The sequence below is a fragment of the Pinus tabuliformis genome, chromosome 8, assembly GCF_031772625.1.
Source record: "Pinus tabuliformis cultivar Carrire ecotype Pingquan chromosome 8, CPIR1, whole genome shotgun sequence".
Lineage (NCBI taxonomy): Eukaryota > Viridiplantae > Streptophyta > Pinopsida > Pinales > Pinaceae > Pinus > Pinus tabuliformis.
Window position 1 is genome coordinate 1774735937 of NC_142294.1, and position 18252 is coordinate 1774754188.

Consider the following 18252-nt stretch of genomic DNA (forward strand, 5'->3'; position numbering starts at 1 on the left):
TTCAGAAGATATGAATCGGCTACAGACAGATGTGAAAGGCAATGTCCTTCAGGGAATCGCTTTTTAATAGAATCTGAGTTTCAAGAGATGGAAAGATTCGAAAATTCGAACAATTTAAGGTTTAATTTTTTCCGTCCCAAGGACCTCCACCATACGGGAATCTCTCTGATGGAAAGATTCGAAAACTTTGTTTGTGCGAAGGACCTGTCCGAATTACAGTAAATGAAGAATGAGTTTTGAACCATATCATTCGGAAAATTCCCATTTAAATGTCGAGGCAATGTCCAAGACACCATCCATCCCTGTATAATAAGACCATAGCTCAAACGATATCGGTTATTCTATTGGCTGTTACCATCCCAAATCCAGATAATGTCTTTGAGACCAGGTCTCAGCTCCTGGCTGCACAACTTACTGTACTCCACCGTATCGCCCCGAGTCTTGCGAAGCTCTACTAGGAAAAGCGAGGGCGTGATTTCAAAAATCTGGACATGGATGGACAAATGACCCTTCAGCCCGACCTCAGAAGCCTGGAGCTTGATCTTGCAGTCCTCGGTCTTCTTGACGTTGAATCTCAACACTTTGGCGATCTCCTCCACCTTCGATATTATGCTCCACGCTGGTTGAATTGATGTAAACCACAACCCCTGCTTCACGTTCTTGTCTTCGAACATCCCGGAGAGATTGAACGCCGACGACAGCGAGATTATGTCGAAGGCGTTGAAGAGGGCCGGCTTGGGAACAAAGAACGCCGACTCGACATTGTTGGCTTGTGGGGCTTTGAAGCCTAACCGAAACCAGGGGACTTCCCTGAGCTGCGGAAGGGTGATCCTTGTCTGGGGATTGTGGTCCAGCAATCGGAAGACGAGCCGCCGGAGGTCGGAGGAGAACCAGGGCGGGCACTTGAAGTCGCCCTTGTTGATTTTCTTATACAGTGCCATAACATTCCCGTCCTGGAACGGCAGGCAACCCGCCCTGAGCACAAACAGTATGATCCCACATGACCAGATGTCGGCCTTGGCGCCGTCGTAGCCCTTCATCGTTATGACCTCCGGCGCCACGTACGCCGGTGTGCCGCACGCTGTGTGCAGAAGCCCGTCCGGTCTAAATTGCTCCGGCAGTGCGCTGAGCCCAAAGTCGCAGACCTTGGCAACCAATAAATCCCATGCTATAGGGCCTTTATTAGTCTTTAAGAGTACTTTTTCCTCTGTAGGGTCATGTGAAGTACACCTCTGCATCTGCGGATCATTATGCATGGGGCTCTCGTCTCTTCTGTTTGTCGGCAAAAAAATAACGCGGCCAAATTATTTCCGGTGACTGTTCCATGACCATACAATACCGACGAGAATGCGGCTCATGGCCATACGAGGGTATACAATACAATATACGCAATAATGACAGTCTAATTTGAAATTTGATTTTGAATTTATTTAGCCGCTCATTCGATGTTCGAATTTGAATTTATCTACCCGCTCAACCGATGTTCTTAGCAGCTACTGCAAGGAGAACATGTTGTTTATAATCTACACAGAAAGTTTCTTCAGCATCTGCGTGTCCTTTTAAAGCACTCGGCACTCTGGTTTCTCATTTTTACGATGATAGCGGTTATGAATTCTAACGCTATTCATGAGTGTTGAGATTTTCTGTTTTGCATAAGATAGGCAAAATCTCAGTAGATGACAACAATAGGAATCAGTTCCTAGATTAGCTCCAGGTTGTTGGAAGATGATTAATGCCTCTTATATTTGATGAAAGTGAGTTAATGAAGTTGTTAGATTTCCTTTGCTATAAAACAGGCAACCATTCGGATTGTTTGGAATGAGGGTGAGAGTTTGTGAGAATTGAATTTTGTAATCTCCTGTTTGATTAATAAATTGCCAATGCCTATGTTGTGTGGCCGTAGCCCAGATTGGTTGGGTGAACCACGTTAATTCCTGTGTCTTTATGTGCTTGATTTATCTGCTGTGTATTTTGTAATATTAGCTGTGCATCTGATCTCCAACAAGTGGTATCAGAGCAGTTGGAGGCGTGGGGCAGCTGGACCAGACTGAAGGTGGAGCGCAGTTGAGCGCTGGCTGTGTTGAACTTCTGTCCGCCTGCGTGGAGGTATAACCAGCGTTGCTGATTGCTGAGTTTGCTGGTGCGTATAACCAGCGTTGCTGATTGCTGAGTTTGCTGGTGGTGCGGGTGGTGCCTGTACATTGCTGCGTACAGGATTTTATGATCTGAAACAGTGCGCAGATTTTATGATCTGAAACAGTGCTGGTGCGCACTGCTGTTGATACGTTGGGTATTCAATTAATTGCTTTGGTATTCGATTGATTACTGTGCGTGGAGGCCTGTACATTGGTGCGTTGGTATTCAATTACTTACGTTGGTATTCGATTGATTGCTGTGCGTGGAGGTTTGAATTACCTGGTGTTGCTGGAGCGCTATTGCGTGGAGACCGTATGGGCGCATAGCAATTTTTCAAATGGTTATTGCAGTTGGGCGAGTCTTCACTTAATGTAAGGTTGAAATAACGCTGTTTAAATATTTTTTAAAACCTATTCTATACCGCTTTAATCAAAAGAAAGCAATAAACAGCAGAACGCATTTGGAAATCTATCCTATCCTATACAATGGATTCCGCCAAAGGATTTATATGGATTTTTTTTATGTTCGGTGATTGCTATGTCTGTTTTATTGTTTCTTCCCTGCGCGTTGTATAACATGGAAAAACAATAGTATCTTTCCCTGCGCATTGTATAACATGGAAAAACAATGGAAGTAGGTGGGAGTGGATCTATATTTCATTGAACTTTTTTTTGTTGCCCAATGTACTGTAAGCTGCACAGCAACAAAACAAAAACAAAGTTTTTTTTTAAAAGCAAGGCTATAAGGCATAGGCAGTTTTTTGTTTTAAAATTGCTGGTATTTAAACGTTGGTTTTGGAGATTATTGTGTTTTTTGCTGATACAAGATGGCGAAAACTCAAAGTGCCCAGTTTGAAATTGAGAAGTTTAATGGCAAGAATAATTTCGAGATCTGGAAGGTGAAAATGTACGATTTGCTTGTCCAACATGGTGTGGCAAAGGCGTTGTTGGGCAAATCCAAACAACCTTACAACATCACAGATAATGAGTGGGCCGAGATGGATGAAAGAGCGATAAATGCTATTAGACTGTGTCTAGCTGATGATGTCCTGTTTAATATCGTGTCGGAGACAACAGCTGCTGGTTTGTGGATGAAACTGGAGAAACTGTACATGACCAAATCCTTAACCAATAGGATTCTCCTGAAGCGACAGTTGTACAGTTTGCGAATGAAGGAAGATACATCGATTGCTGATCATTTAAATGCTTTTAATACTCTTATTGTGCAATTACAAAGTATAGAAGTAAAAATTCAATCCGAGGATAAAGCTATTACTTTATTGTGCTCGTTGCCCGAATCATGGGATCATTTTGTTACTTCTATAAGTCTTAGTTCATCAAAAACTATTGAGTTTGATGATGTAGTTGCATCCTTATTATCGAAAGAAACAAGGAGAAGGTCGCATTCCGAAACCTCTACATCATAAGCTATGATGGTTAGAGGTCGTTCGAAAGAAAGACACTCCAAGAGGCCGAGCGACTCACGTTCAAAGTCGAAAGGGAAGAAGAGTAAGCTAAAGTGTTGGTTTTGTGGCAAATCAGGGAATTTAAAGAAGGACTGTTGGAAACGACAGCAGCAAACTTCAAAAGCAGATTCTTCGACAGAGAAGAAGGAGGAAAATACGACAGATACAGGTTCGACATCTGGTTCAGGTATGAGTGATGAAGTATTATCAGTTAATGTGTCAAATCATGGTCAACATTGGTTGTTAGATTCCGGTGCATCAAACCACATGTGTATCCATAAAGAATGGTTTAAAACATATAAAGCAATTGATGATGGTGTTGTGTACATGGGTAATGATGTAACATGTAATATTGTGGGAATTGGGAGTATACAACTGCAAATGTTTGATGGGACAACAAAAATATTAACTGATGTGAGGCATGTACCAGATTTAAGGAAAATTTTGATTTCATTAGGAGCACTTGATTCAAATGGATATAAAACTGTAATTCAAGGTGGAGTAATGAAAATTTACAAAGGTATTTTACTAGTTATGAAAGCTAAGAAGGTAGGAAATCTATTTCAGTTAGAAGGAAGTACAGGGTCAGCTTATGTGTCTACGGTGTCTGAACATGACAGTAGTTCCATTCACTTATGGCATCAAAGATTGGGGCATATGAGTGAAAGAGGGTTGAAAATTCTGGCTGATCGCAAGTTACTTCCAAATCTAAAGTCTAGAAAGTTAGATTTCTGTAAGCATTGTTTGTTTGGAAAACAAAGTAAACAAAAGTTTAAAACAGGCAAACATACTAGTAAAGGCATACTTGATTATATCCATTCAGATGTGTGGGGTCCAGCCCCTACAACCTCATATGGTGGTTCGTCTTATTTTGTATCATTTATTGATGACTTTTCTAGGAAGGTGTGGGTCTACATGTTGAAAAGGAAGTCTGATGTTTTTTCAGTTTTCAAGCAGTTTAGAGCACTGGTAGAAAACAACACTGGTAGAACAATAAAATGTTTAAGAACTGACAATGGTGGTGAGTTTACTTCCAAGGAGTTTGACAGCTATTGCAAGGATGCAGGGATCGAGAGACATAAGACCACGGTTTATACTCCTCAGCAGAATGGAGTTGCTGAACGCATGAACAGGACTCTTCTAGAGAGAGCAAGGAGTATGCTGAGTAACGCCGGGTTGCAAAAGGAGTTGTGGACGGAAGCAGTGGCAACAGCTTGTTATGTGATAAACTGATCTCCATCAACGGCGATAGGCTGCAAGATTCCACAAGAGGTATGGAAAGGACACCCTTGTGACTATTCTAAACTCAGAGTGTTTGGTTGTGATGCATATGCTCTAGTGCCTAAACATCAGCGAACTAAATTAGATCCAAAGTCTAAAAGGTATATCTTTGTTGGGTATGGTGTTGGAACAAAGGGATATAGATTGTGGGATCCTACTACCCGCAAAATCATCATCAATAGAGATGTAAAGTTTAATGAATCCTCTCTTGTACAGTTAGATGTAGATAGTAGATTGAAACAGGATGATGTATCTGACTTTCAGCACATTCAGTTTGATAACATTTCTAATGATAGTCATGATGACCATAGTTCAGATACTAGTCATGAACAAGTTTCAGAATCAGAACATGAACAGGGTTCAGGTTTAGATCATGAACAGGTCTCAGATACTGATCGGCAAGAAGTTCCTACAGATGGTAGTCAGCCAATCGAGGAAGCGCCAGAAACATCCTTAAGGAGGTCGACAAGAATCAAATGGCCACCGAGAAGGTATGATGATTATGTCACTTCTGTTGCATTTACTGCTAATGACGATGAACCTCTGTGCTATCAGGAAGCAATAGAAGGTTCGAAGAGTGATAAGTGGAAAGCAGCCATGAAGGACGAAATGATGGCCTTGGGTAAGAACGGCACATGGGATCTGGTTGAGCTTCCAAAAGGCAGGAAAACTGTGGGGTGTAAATGGGTTTTCAAGCTGAAACGGGGTGTGAATGATACGGAAGACAGGTACAAAGCGCGACTGGTTGCAAAAGGGTTTTCTCAGAAAGCCGGTATTGATTTTCATGAGATTTTTTCGCCAGTGGTTAAAATTGTTTCAATTAGAATTGTGTTAGCATTGGTGGCTTTGCTTGATTTAGAGTTGCAGCAATTAGATGTTAAGACTGCATTTCTACATGGAGACTTAGATGAGAAAATATATATGGAACAACCGGAAGGGTTTGTTCAGCATTGCAATGAGAAATTTGTCTGCAGGCTCAAGAAGTCATTATATGGCCTGAAGCAGTCGCCTCGGCAGTGGTATAAGAAGTTTGATTCTTTCATGTTGAGTCAGAAATATGTTAGAAGTGAATATGATCATTGTGTTTATTTTAAACAATTGAAAAATGGCATATTCATTATCTTAGTATTGTATGTTGACGATATGCTTTTAGCAAGCAAAAGCATAGAAGAAATCAACAGGTTGAAGGCTCAGATGGCAAGGACATTCGATATGAAATATCTAGGAGCAGCAAGACAGATTTTGGGCATGGAGATTTTCAGAGACAGGAGCAATGGTAAGCTATGGATATCACAACAAAAGTATATTGAGAAAATACTTTTGAGGTTTGGTATGAATAGCGTGAAGCCTGTGTCAGTCCCTCTTGCTTCCCATTTCAAGCTTTCTTCGAGTTTATGTCCTAATTCAGATGAAGAAAAGGAATTTATGTCTCGAATTCCATATGCTAATGTAGTAGGGTGTTTAATGTATGCGATGGTGTGTACGCGACCAGATATTTCACATGCAGTTGGGGTTGTCAGCAGGTACATGGCAAATCCGGGTAAAGAACACTGGTCAGCAGTGAAATGGGTGCTTCGGTATCTCAGAGGCACAAGTAGTTATTGTATCACTTACAATAAGAGTAGTGAATTTGTTTGCGGATTTGTTGATTCCGATTTTGCAGGTGATTTGGATAAGAGAAGGTCAACTTCAGGGTATGTCTTTACTCTTGCAGGTGGAGCTATAAGTTGGATGTCAAAGCTACAGAACATTGTCGCTTTATCCACTACTGACGCAGAATACATTGCTGCTTTGCATGCTTGCAAAGAGGCGGTTTGGTTGAAAGGTTTGCTTGGTGAGTTTGGTAGGTTACAGGACAACATCAGGTTACTTTGTGACAGTCAAAGTGCAATACATTTGGCTAAGAATCCGGCCTATCATAGTAAATCAAAGCATATACCGATCAAGTACCATTTTGTAAGATAGGTTATCACTGAAAGGGGAGTCTCTCTTGAAAAGGTGCATACAAAGGAGAATTGTGAAGACATGTTCACGAAACCAGTTTTGTTAGAGAAGCTACGTTGGTGTTTGGCTTCTCTTGGCTTGCAGAAAAGATAAAATAATAATAATAGGGCATCAGGCTAATTTTTGTCAAGGTGGAGATTGTTGAGATTTTCTGTTTTGCATAAGATAGGAAAAATCTCAGTAGATGACAACAATAGGAATCAGTTCCTAGATTAGCTCCAGGTTGTTGGCAGATGATTAATGCCTCCTATATTTGATGAAAGTGAGTTAATGAAGTTGTTAGATTTCCTTTGCTATAAAACAGGCAACCATTCGGATTGTTTGGAATGACGGTGAGAGTTTGTGAGAATTGAATTTTGTAATCTCCTGTTTGATTAATAAATTGCCGATGCCTATGTTGTGTGGACGTAGCCTAGATTGGTTGGGTGAACCACGTTAATTCTTGTGTCTTTATGTGCTTGATTTATCTGCTGTGTATTTTGTTTAATTTGTTGTGCATCTGATCTCCAACAATGAGAAGGTGTTGAAGCTTCTGTGTGGACTCCAACGAATTCTAAGGCGGATAGCCAAACCGTCTATTGGTTGCCCAGGCGGATAGCCAGACCGTCTCGCCAGTGGAATCGATCTCGGGTCTGAGTCTTTTGATGTTGAAAGGCGTGTTGACTATCGTGATGGTGAATCTGGTTCGTTTGGCAAGCAGCGTTGCAAGCTCCAGGAAGGGGATTATGTGGCCTTGAGCCATGAATGGGAACATCACCACATGGTGCTTCAACTCTCTGTTCGTTCTTCTGGTCAAATTCTCAGTAGGGGAAGGCGTGGCAAAGTCCATTGCAGGTAGGAGATAGAGGAAGGAAAATAGAATCCGTCGGCGGTGCAGGCAGGTGGGAGAGCTTGCAGCTCCTGCTCAATTATTAAAATCCACAAACGCGACGGAGTGCCAGGAAAGAAATCATAGTTGAACGAAACGGTAAGGTCGACACCAGAGTTTGTGGTTGGGAAAATAACAGGTACCACAGAAAGAGTAACAACTCTCTCATCAACGCGGGCGGCAGAAGGCGTTTATTCAGTTGGTGGCCCCTCAGAGTTTCGTCGTCTCCTAGTATTGGATCTTGAGCCTGTAATCTGACGTTACACATTATTTTCTTTCTATTACAGTTAAAACTTCTGGCTCTCACTTGAACTTATCCAGCAATAACCGGCATTTCAAGTTTGGTAAATTTTCAAGTCTTTTGGTGGACTAAAGTTTTTCTTCTCCGCTAATTTATGGGGATTATCTTAATAATGCATTCATTCATGGTCCAGATTAACTTTCTTTATTATTCTTAACACTTATTTTATTTAATATAAAATAATAAATATGGAAGGTCATTTCTAGTAGAAAACTCTAACTTTCTTTACCATTCTTAACCATTTTTAATTATATAAAATATAAAAGTGTGGAAGCTCAATTGTAATAGAAGACGTTCTCTATGTTTATTGTTCTGAAGTCTTTTATATATATATATATATATATATATATATATATATATATATATATATATATTTGTATTTATATTATTGTTATTTGTATTTTTAAGTTATTATTTTAATTTATAATAAAAAATTGCAATAATATTAGGTGTCTTTTAATTGTTTTAATTCGCATCATTAACTTTTTTTATATCTAAGTTATATGATTAAACTTTGTTTAAATTAATTTTTTTTATAAAGTTTGATTAAAAATTTACCATGTCATTTGTTAATTGACACTTATGAGGATTAACGAGAATGAGAAGACTACAAAACGTTACACATACATTTGTCATGGTAGTGGAAATGTGTATTTTGGAATAAGTTGTCGTGGTAGTGAAAATGTGTATTTTGGAATAAGATGATTATCAGTTTCAAAACATTGATAACCCGTGTCCAATTCCAAATAACAGAGGTCAGTTTCATTAGCGTGTCCATCAATTTCACCCCTTCATTATGTTTTATCTACTAGAGCTTAACTCAAACCCCAATCAATCAAAATCCAAATTCTCTTTGCTTTTAAATAGCAAGGTATTTTTTGCATGTGAGAAATTTGAAAATATGAACACTCACTTTTGTAGAGTAAAAAAGATTATATGAAACCCTAAATTAAAATATCGTCAACCTATGATGATGAAAACCTTTAATTTTTTCCGTAGATATTGCAAATGTCAATTTGCATAAAGTAAAGATACATATACAATGCGATGTAAAATGTTCTAATAAAATTAAAATAATTTTTCTGCAATAAAGATGTACATATTGTGAAAAGTAATTTGAATCAATGAAAAATATAAAAACATGAATATAATCAATGAATATGAATATAAACAACTAACATGAATATAATCAATAAATAGATATTGACGAATAAAAAAAAATATATCATTAGTAAAATTTATTTTATTCATGAGTAATGATACAAGCAGATTAATCCTTTTAATTTGTAAATTAAATACAAAATAGATATTTAAATATGAATTATAGCCCAAAACATAATATTAAAAAAACTGTAAAAAAAATCTAACACACTTTAAAAAAAAAAAAATATCTAATAAAAAAAATTAGATTAGCTTTTACAATTCTATGTTATATATATATATATATATATATATATATCTATATCTATATCTATCTATATATATAAATAAAATAACAAGTTCATTATTTAAATAGTTTTGAGCTTTCTTAGTCATTTTAAGACTAATACTAAGATGTTTTTTTTTCACTATTGTTAGTTTTTAAAGCATCTAGAGCCCGTCTAAAAAAATTGTGCAGTTTATTAAGTAGAAATCAATTCCTCAGCTTCATTTTAATTTTATGTTATTAAATATTAAAATAATAAATAAATATATATATATATATATATATATATATATATATATATATATTTGGGTTTTATGATTTTCATGATTTAGATGCTATATTATTTAGGTTTTTTCCTTATGTGTTTTTTATAAATTTAAATTTTTATATTTTTATAATATTAGTTTTTATAATTTCATTTTATTTATGTTAATCTTAGGTTTTAACAAATATTAAAAAAAAAACGCTTTAGGTTTTAATACATATTATATAAAACAAAATATTATTAAAAATAGGTTTATAATCAGATAATTTATAAATAGTTTATTTTATATTTTTTATATTAATTTATAAATAATTTACAATTAGTATCTCATAATTTTATAATATTCATTATCATAAATAATAATATTTAAAACATTATTAATAATAATATTATTAATAAAAAATATTAATAATATCTTTAATACAATATTAATTATGTTTAAAAATAATCATGTTTTAAATATGTTTAATAGATTATTAATTTTAAACATGTTCTAATCATGTTTAATATATGTTTTAATCATATTTAATACAATTTTAATTTATAATCATGTTTAATCACTTGAATCATGTTTTAATTTTTGGTTAATACATGTTTTAAACATATTTAATACAATACTAATTTTTTTTAAATTACTAATATTTAATGTTATTAACATAATAATATTAAAATCATTAATAATATTTAAATTGTAACACTAATATTAATTATATTAGTAGTTATCTATATATATATATAGATAGATAGATAGATAGATAGATATATCTAATATTATAAATATAAAATATTAGAAAAATGCATTTTTTATTTGATTAATATTATAAAACTAAGAGATTAATACTATAAACCTAAGCGATTAATATGAAAACCCAAAGATTTGATCCTTTACTTTTATAATGTTAATCCTTTAGACATATAATGTTAATCCCAAAAATTTATAATATTAATGCCTTAGATTTATAATATTATTAATAAACTTTTAAAATAGTTGATAAATAATTTATATTTTTATAATAGTTATTATGATAAACAAATAATATCTTTTGAAAAAACATAAATAAGGCCATCCTTCTGCAAATGCAACCAGACTTTGTCGCCCACCTGAAACTTGTATGGAACCCGATGTTGATCATGTCGCTGCTTGTACATGGTATTTGATTTCTCCAGAATGTCATGGACCTGCTAGCGGATATGTTGGATGTGCTCAATGAAGTTGTTTGCCTTATCGGCTTCCGACTGGACATGAGCCGAATCTACCTAAGTAGCTGCAAATGGTATGGCCGCATCAATGGGACATAGTGGCTGGAATCCGAAGCACACCTAAAAAGGGTTGTGGCCAGTCAAACTATGTAGATCCCGGTTATTATTAGTTGTGCTGGACATAGGGGAGGCTCTCATCCCATGTGCGTGGATGCTTTGAGTTGTACATGCACATAATGTGTACGATCATCATGTTGAAGACCTTTGTCTAGTCACCAGTTTGGGGATGGAAAGTTGTGGACTTAGTAAGCTTGGTGTCCACCATCGACCAGGGACTGGACCAAAATGTACTAAGGAACCTATTGTCCCAATCTGAGATGATAGACTATGGGATCCAAAGTGTACCCATACTCGTTCAAAGAAGAGTTTAGTAGTGGCTTCTGCTGTGATATACTTCTTGCAGGTCGCCATAGTGGTCATCTTCGAGAATCTGTCGACGACCACAAAAACACAGTCATTGCCATGCTTAGTAGAAGGACCAACATGTAATCCATGGAGATGGATTCCCAAGGTCGACTTGTAGTAGGCAGCAAAGTATAGAGGCCTTGCTTCTTGATGGTCGGTTTGGAAATGGAGGAGGCAGTGCAAGATATGATGTACTTGCTGACATCCTATCGAAGATTCGGCCAATAGAAGTACTTTTGCAATACTGCTATCATTTTCTCAACCCCGAAATGCCCAGCGGCCTAACTATAGTGCTCTTCCCAAATCAGCTTGGCTCGCTCGCAAGGAACATAAAGGTGTCCCAGGTGGCATAACAGAGCATCTTGGAGGTGAAAATATGGAACTTGTTGACCCTTCAAGAGCATCTAGTATGTGTGGCCGAATTTTGTGTTGCTTTTGTAGAGAAGTGGCTAATCAGAAGTCTCGTGCCCACAAGAGTCGAGCATGTTGGTTAATGCCATGATCGGTGGTCGATTGAGCCAGTCTGTAATATTATTGGTGTTGCCCTTCTTATAATTGATATTCAAATGGAACTGTTGCAGGTATGGGGACCACTTCAAATGACGATCATTCTGCAACTTCCCTTGCTTCTGTATGAACTGCAGGGGTCACTGGTCTGTGTGGATGATCATTTCCTTCCCCAAAATGTAATGCTTCCATTGTCGGCAGGCTTGCACAATGGAATACACCTCTTTCTCATAAGTGGGATACTTCTGGACTATGTCTGAAAGTGTCTCACTGTGATATGCCACTGGATGCCCTCGTTGAGTAACGACTACCCCAATAGCATAGTCAAAGGCATCTGTCGCGATCTAAAATGGTTGTTGCAAGTCTGGTAAAGTGAGCACTGGTGCAGAGAAGAGGCAATGTTTCAAGTCTATGAATGCCTTCTGTTGAGATTCATACCAAAATAATTTTGCTTTCGCTCCTCCCTTGGTGACTTGACTCAAGGGCCAAGTGATATGAGAGAATCCCAACATGAACCTGCAGTAGAAATTGGCAAGACACAGAAAGTTGCGGAGCTATGTCAGAGTGGTTGGGGCTGGTCAATCACGAATGACTTGGATCTTGGCTAGATCCACATGCACCCCTCGTTCATAAATAATGTATCCCAGATACTGAACCTGGGTCATGCCAAAAGTACATTTCTCCAAATTGGCACACAGCTTGTGTTGCCGCAGTGTTTGGAGAACCTGTCGAATGTGGTGGAAGTGCTCTTCCCAACTCCGGCTGAAGATCAGGATGTCATCCGAGTATACCACTATAAATGAGTTGGTGAATGACCACAAGATGTCATCCATCAGCCTCATGAAGGTTGCAGGAGCATTCGTCAACCTAAAAGGCATAACCAACCATTCGAAAAGGCCCTCGTTGGCTTTGAAGGCAGTTTTCCACACATCGGAGGGTTCGATTAGTACCTAGTGATATCCAGACTTCAAGTCGATCTTGTTGAAATATTTTTCCCCCTTGAGTTGGTCTAGAAGGTCATCAATCCATGGGATCGGGTACCTATTTCGTATAAATATCTTGTTCAGCGCTCGATAGCCAATACATAGTCTCCAAGTCCCATCCTTCTTCTGTACCAAAATGATCGGGCTCCCACAGGGTGATGAACTCGGTCGGATGTGACCTTTTTGCAGTAGCTCCTGAATCTGCCTCGTGATTTCATCATTCTCCATAACGGATCATCGATAGATTGGTCCATTAGGCAATGACGCACCTGGGGTCAGATCGATGGAGTGCTTGACGTGACAGTGCAGAGGCATCCTTATAGGGGAGGTGAAGATGTCCTCGTACTCTTCCATGACCTTGTCCATCTATTGTTGTCATGCGGAGGGGCATTTTCTGGAGGTCGTGGCCACTGTCTTCTTCTTTCCCTAAGGACGTATCATTAGGAAAACAAATTTCTCGGTTTTGGAAATGAGCTTACTGCATTTTTTTACAGTAACCAAAGAGATGGTGGTAGGTGGTGCTACCTCCGGTATCCTGTACAACTTATTTCCCAAAGTAACAATAACAGCGCAAGGCCTTGACTCATACATAGCATGTCACTTCCACAGGTATGGTTGGTCTAATAATACATCACAAACATCAAGGGGAGCAATGTCACATAATACCTCATCCGTGAAGGGTTTGATGTTGTATGGAAGGCGACACTGCTAGATCACTCGAAGATCCCGTCCTTGGTGAAGCCACCCGATGGTGTATGGTTGTGGGAGTACTATGGTCTGTAAGCCCAGCTGCCTCACGACCTCTACTGAAATGAGGTTCTTTTGGCTCCCGTTGTTGACAATGAACTATAACAAGGAAACCTTTACCCACATCTGGGAGTGGAAGAGGCGTTCCTCCTCCTCTGGATCTTTGGGTTCCTCCTTTTCGATCTTCATGGTGTCAACGACGATGTTGGGCTCTGCATCGATAATCTGCTTCCCTTTCTCATTCCCCTTGTCACGTTCTGACTCAGAGTCGGAACATGCAACTGATTCTGAAGCCTTCAGCTCGGCCACCAGTGACTTCTTGGCACGACACTCACTTGTGTTGTGATTGGAGCTCTTATGGAACTCGCACAATTTTCCTGTGTCCTTCTTCAGCTTCACAGTGTTGTTCTTTGCTTGTGGCTTTGGAGGGTTGTCCTAGGCCACCCCACCTTGGCTTTGTCCTTTGTTTTGCGGTTTGGGGGCACCTTTCTCTTGCTTCGGATTCGCAGATCCAAAGTCTCGCTTCTTCTATTTAAACTTCTGCTCGATATTGACGGCATATCGGTACGTTGTGCCGAGCGAGGAAATGTCTAGGAAGTCCATATCATTCTGGATGTACCTGTGTAGGAAGTCGTGGTACTTGAGTACCAAATGTTTCTCAGAATCCTTGATACCAAACTTCGTGCGAAGGGTATGAAAAACATTGGTAAAATCTGGCACATCTTGGTCCCTTCCCTACCGCAACGTTATCCACTTTTTGTATATATCCTCATAGCTCCTGATCGGGTATTACTCCTCCTGGATGGCATCCCAAAACGAATTCCAAGTGGGTGCGGCTGAAAAAAGTGACGTCTTACTTTCATCCACTTCTCACTGTAGGTTTCCCACCAGTCCTTGACGTGGGGGGCGACTTTGAGAAGAAAAAAGTAATCTTTTTTCGGCTGGAAAAATCATGAATAGAAAAATATCATTCTAGCGTATTTAACCATTTATCTATGATGTCTGCATCTATTTGACCCTCATACATTTGGCATACGATCTTCGTTTGACGAACATAATACCTCGTTAGAAAGATCTATTCTAGGAATACAACTTTTGAATAACCAACATCAACCTATGACCGATGTTGGTCCTAGTTTTCCAGAAAAACATCGTTTAGGGCCTCAAAGCGGCTCCGGAAGTTCAGGACCCGAAAAACTGCCAAAAATAGTAAATTGTGCTACAAATAAGGAAACTGTAAAACTGAAAGAAATAATGGTGGGGGTCCAAGTGGAATAGGTGGGTGGCCACCAATATTGATCCAAAATGGATCTAGTTTTTCCTCCATATCAAAGTCTTTAAATGCAGATGAAAGTGGGATCAAGTGGAAGTTCTCATCGACACGATTCCAACAGTGCGTAAATCCGAGTCTAGATGGAGAAGTTAGAGCCTGTCAAAGTTTATGGAGAATTAGGGCAAAAAAGTCAAAAGTCAAAGGTCAACCAGGTCAACAGTCAATGGTCAACCAAGTCAATGGCTACGTCAGTAGGGACACGTGTCAACGTGGGAATGAGCCAACAGGGACACATGTCAACCCGAGAATGAGCCACGGGTCCTGGATGATGTCAGCAGAGGAGGTGACGTGGCAAATTGTGATTGGTTCATATGGGCCAATCCAGTGCTGATGCGTGGCAGCCCGAATTTTGCCCAATTTGGCCTCATTTCCAAAATTTTGGGGATCAGGGAGGATTGAACCCCTGACCTCCTAGAGTGGCAACGACTTCACCAGAATTAGCTCACCGGTTGGGCTATCACAGGCCTTGGTAATGGAAGTGATGAGTTTACATTTATTGTGTATCGGATAAGGATGTTGGAAAAAGGTCGGACAGTCGGGGTCAACCCCACGACCATCGGACCTTTGATTTAATGTTATCGCATATATCCCACATTCACCGAAAATATCAACCACATATGGTATATTAATACCATATAAACCATGTATAACCAACAGAACAACAGAGTAATATATTTCATATCCAATGTATAATGTATCCAATGGCGGAATGGTCGGGTGGGGGTTTCGAACCCTCGACCTTCCAAAATTATATATATATGCAACACTTTAACACACCTTCGCTAGCCATCATGTCAACAATTTGGGCTTGAAACAAAGTCGAACTAATTTTTTAAGAAACAGTGCAGGTGCTAAACCCGCCATACCACTAGCGCGCAGTCTGAGGTGGTTTTGCACAGGCCAAGGTGGTTTTTGCCAAACAGAGGGTGGTTTTGCAGGGACAAAGGTGGTTTTGGACCATCCCAGGGGGTTTAGAGGTCACAGTGGCCAAATATGGTCGATTTTATACTCGTTTGACTCGAAATTTCAAGTTGAATGCAATGGCAAGGTCCATTTTCTCATTTGAGACTTTGTTTTCGTGCTCATACCCATAACGACATTTTGAAGACAAAATAAAGAGGTTAGCACTGGAAGCTAAGGGACCAGGAAACGTAGCCAGAAAGTCTGGTGAACTCCTTTATTAAATTTGGCTGTGTTGATGTGTTTGAATGTGTTTTAAAATTGTTTATGTGTTTATGTTATTTGCAATATTTTCAATCCGTTGCACTAAGTAACATAAGCAAATTCACACATAGTATATGTAGGTTTTAACCCCATACAGAAATTACCTGCATACGAATTCTAAAACATAGAAAATAAACAATGCGAGAGCATAACACATAAAAGACATATACACAGAGATTTTTCGCCTGGATCCCAAAACCGAGACTACCAACTTGATTCTTCATTATGTTCCTTTCAATGTTACAATACATATTTATAAATGTCGAAGCATCCAATACCATGGACCAAAAACCATCGCGTCCAAAACCATGGACCAAAAATCATGCACAAAACCATAGGTAGGTCCACCCAACCTAATATAGGGTCAAAAAAAAAATCCTGGGGCGCTGCCCCAGACCTCGTAGAGGGGGGCTCCGCCCACCCTCTAACCCCCCTGGTTCACTACGTGGGCTAGTCGTGGAAAGAATAACACAACCCAATAGTCTATAATACCTTTTTCATTAACGGATCAAGTGGTTTAAGAGTAACAAGGTTTTTAAGGTTTGACAAATTTGTGTGAAGATTTGAATGCTTACTAGGTTTAGGTTTGGACGAGGTGAAGGTGAGCTTGTTGAGGCAAATCCAGAGATTGGAAGGGTCTTTTCACAAAGGATGGCAGAAGAAACTCCACTTGGATCAGAATCTCAATTCTTGGATAGATTCATGACGATACGTGCAATGGTGGAAGAGATGTATCGCGAGTTTAAGAAGAATAAAGATGAAGGCACTTCATCACCTAAAGATCAAGAAGATAAGGGAAAGGGAGGAATGCTTCCTCCACCATCTCCTCCATCGTCACCATCTCCTCCATCGTCACCATCATCGTCATCATCATCCTCTTCTTCTCATAAATCTAGTCCTTTTAAGAAGAAAAAGAAGAAATCCTCTTTGATCAAATTAGATGTAAAATTTGATTTGCCAATTTATGATGGAGAAATTAATGCTGAAAAGCTTGATAATTGGATAAGACAAATTGAAGTGTATTGCAGGGTGCAAAAAGTTGTTTCAGAAAGGAAGAATATCCAACTTGCTAGTCTTCGACTTGGAGGAACTGCACTTGTATGGTGGGAAGGCAACACACAAGAAGATCTCCAAAAGCATGGTAAAATCATTTCAACTAGGAATGAATTTGTTTTTGCTATTAAAAAACAATTTTATCCTTTGGCTTATATGCAACAAGAAATGATGAGTTGGCAAACACTACATCAATTAAAAGGTCAAAGTGTTCAAAGTTATACTCAGGAATTCCGTAAAAAATCTTTAACATTAGGCATATCATTGGAATCACCAGAGACATTGTTGAAATACATAGGTGGTCTTTATAGTTATTTGAGGCATACCATACTTATGTTTAATCCAAATAGCTTAAATGATTTATCGGTTCAAGCAACTCATCTAAAAGCTAGAGGTAAAAATGTAACCCAAGATGTTGGGAAATCATCCAAACCTATTGAAAGCAAGAATAAAGGCAAGAAGAAACTTAAATGGAAGGAGAAGAAAACAAACACTGTGAATAAAGATAAACCTTCATGCACTCATTGTAAGAAGGAAGGACACGATGAGGCACACTGTTGGTCATTGCATCTAGAATTGAAGCCTAAGAAGTTTGTGAGTAAGGAGTGGAAGAATGTTGCTGCTTGATGAGCGTCAGTATTGCAGGAAGGATGCTACAACTTTTAGGCCACCAGCTTTACTTATCAAACCAGGGTTCGTACAAACTTGGAGGTGACAGTGCCATATGCACAAGTAAAAGTGAAGGTCCTGCCTGTTGTCACTATTCATCTGGCGAGAGACCCCAAGGGTTCCATGCCAGACTTCTATAGAGTGAGAAGAAGCTTGATTCTTTGATGGAAGAAGAGCAAATTTATTCTAAGGGAGCTACTCTATTGCAGTAATGAGGAAAACAACATGTAATTCTAAATCACACCATATCCTAATTAACCATTTAAACATCTATGCTAAGCAGAATTGCTAAATCAACACTAACCTAATGCTGCTATCTAAGTTA

The 18252-nt window shown here is 38.7% G+C and overlaps 1 pseudogene; it reads right to left on the reverse strand.

Moving 5' to 3' along the window:
- Positions 1 to 341: 341 nt before the first annotated feature.
- LOC149243278 (CBL-interacting protein kinase 2-like) overlaps positions 342 to 18252 on the reverse strand; it is a 36877-nt pseudogene continuing 18966 nt past the window's right edge.